Source organism: Myotis yumanensis, unplaced genomic scaffold (genome assembly GCF_028538775.1).
Source record: "Myotis yumanensis isolate MYYU_CA2020_CCGP unplaced genomic scaffold, mMyoYum1.0.hap1 SCAF_6, whole genome shotgun sequence".
Classification (NCBI taxonomy): Eukaryota; Metazoa; Chordata; class Mammalia; order Chiroptera; family Vespertilionidae; genus Myotis; species Myotis yumanensis.
This window is the reverse complement of record NW_027223757.1, coordinates 77,195,615-77,198,352: the sequence shown is the minus strand read 5'-3', so window position 1 is coordinate 77,198,352 and position 2,738 is coordinate 77,195,615.

Here is a 2,738-nt window from a genome sequence, read left to right as displayed (position 1 = left end):
CCAGTGTAGTCAGGGCTGGTTAATGATTGCCTTATCACAAAGAAAGCTGAGAGGACGGGACTTCTCAGAAACCACTCAGACGGACTCCTCCACTGAATGCCCAGCTATCCTGTAGACCCACCTCATGGCCAACCTTGTGGCTGGTTTGGGTTCAAAGGGCTCAAAACCCTCTTTTGAGCACATTAGTATCCAGAGTCCACTAATCTCAGTGGACTCACCTTGCCCTAAAATTCTAGGCCCTTCATCAACACTTTTCCCCCCCAACCTAAATGCTAATAATATTCTCCTGTGAGGAGCTTCAATGCCATCTCACCAAATATTGAGATAACACATCTAGCATCCTCTTGCCGGGTGAGATTTCCAAGGGAGTTTTGACATGAAGGCTTTCTGTACTGTGGGGGATTTCTTTCTGTTCAACAGGTTTTTGTTTTAAACATTAACTAGGCAACTTGCCAGCCTTGGGCTTGGAGGGCAGGACTAAGCTGGGGAACAGGTGGGAGTGCTGATTTCTGTGGGTGGAGGGAAGCCAGGCGGTTTGCACTCATCGTTCTCCTGTCACCACTGCGAGGAACACCCTCTCATTCTCCTTCAAATGATTCCTCGGAGGCCTGGGGCTCTGTCTCCTCTAGCCCATCAGAGGGCTCAGACAGGAGATTCCAGTTTTTGGTTTGGAAAAAAAGAAAGATGTACTTCAACCAGAATCATGCAGAAATAGCCTAGCCCAGTGGTCGGCAAACTGCGGCCCCTTGAGTGTGGCTCTTCCACAAAATACCACATGCGGGCACGCACGTACAGTGCTATTTAAACTTCGTGGCCACACTCAAGGGGCCAGAGAGCCGCATGTGGCTCGCAAGCCACAGTTTGCCGACCACTGGCCTAGCCTTTTGTGGAAAGGGGGAGGGTACAGGAGGTGGTAATTCAGTGGCAGCTGACAGGGAAGAAGGAAAGAGTATCACCAGCTGATGCTCAAAAAGCACTAAATATTTTTTATTTTTTAAATATATTTTTATTGACTTCAGAGAGAAAGGAAGAGGGAGAGAGAGATAGAAACATCAATGATGAGAGGGAATCATTGATTGGCTGCCTCCTGTACACCTCTCACTGGGGATCAAGCCCACAGCCTGGCATGTGCCCCTTGACCAGAATCAAACCCAGGACCCTTCAGTCCTTAGGCCGACACTCTATCCACTGAGCCAAACCAGCCAGAGCCAGCACTTAGGTTTTTATATGTAACCTGAGTTTCCACTGGACCCTGTCGTACATTGGAATGTGGTGACAAATGGAGTGTCATTAACCCAAATGTCATGGCACTTGCCCTTATCTAAGTGCTCAGCAGGAGTTTAGCTTCCTACAATTCTCTCCCAAATATGTCAAAATTTCCGACTCCTCAGGGTGGCTTGTATTTATTCACAAAGAAGTGCACCAGCTACCAGGGGCCTCTGCTCGGACACTTCCCTGGTGCTGCAGGCCAAAAGATTGATGTCACACTACTATGAGTGCCATATACAGTATTACACACCCCCTCTGACTGAACCATTCTCCAAACTTAATTTGTAATCATCTTACATACTAGTACATTAAATATTAATAAAATGCACATATACATAGAAACATGGATCATTTACACTTGCTTGGTAAGTCTCCCAAATGGAATTAGTGATATAGGAAACTATCACTCCATTACTAAAAAAGTGTAATTCAAAAAATGACTTTTTGTAATACTTTAAGCAATAAAACAATAAAAAAAATGGAATCCAATCTGATGTTTTAAATAAAGTAGATTTTTTTTTGTTGTGAGTGAACTATGAAAAGGCATGCAAAGACTTTCCTAGTTTAATAAGTGGGAAAGTGATTTTCAAATGTTCCTACTGTGTGTGTGTGGGGGGCGGGGTGTGTGTGTGTGTGTTGAATGGGCTTTGGTTGAGGAGAGTGAATAGGATTGTCTGCCTGTGGAGCTTCTGCAATGCCTTGGCACAGGAGGGGCTTCTTTGCTCAGATTTATGTCTTAGACCTTAATGAAACCTTGTTTAATTCATGAATAGGCTTGAGGTGCCAAAAGATTAAGTCTGAATTGACACAGAACACTGGATGATGTTTTTAAGATGTCAAATGCTACAAAGTTAGGGGCACTGGATTCTGTCTTTTTGAGGTATTTGAGATGTTTGGAGTAATACCCATTTATTGGTGTTACCAATACCGGACCAATTGCCACAATTAAGTCATTCATTGGGCCATGGTAATGCCTTCTTGATATTCTTCCCAGAAATTAAAAACATAAATAGGGCAGGTTCTGTGAAGGATCTAGGATTCTTATCCTACTTGAAACCTAATAAACTAGTCTGTTAAGGTTTCATGGATGCAGGCAAAAGACATGCAACTCATGGGCCAAAGATATGACCTTTGCTACTCTTGGCACAGCAAGAAGCTTGAGCGTGCTACTGCTTTGCATTGGTTTCCTATGCCCTCCAACTCCCACAGGGACAATGAAAGTAGATGTATGGACATGTAGATACCATCTACACTGTGGGTTTGGGGGATTCAACACTCAGCAAGCAGAAGCAAGCCTGGTCTTTGTCTAGGGAGAGAGGCGACCTCATCTCAAGGATGCTTACGGCTCTGAGAAATGACCCAGATAAAAAGCAGCAAGAGCCTTGCATTATGGGCATCATCAGCAAGAATGTGCAGGGACATTCAGAGCCCAGGGCGGTTTACCTCTCCAAACAAAATACTCTAATAAC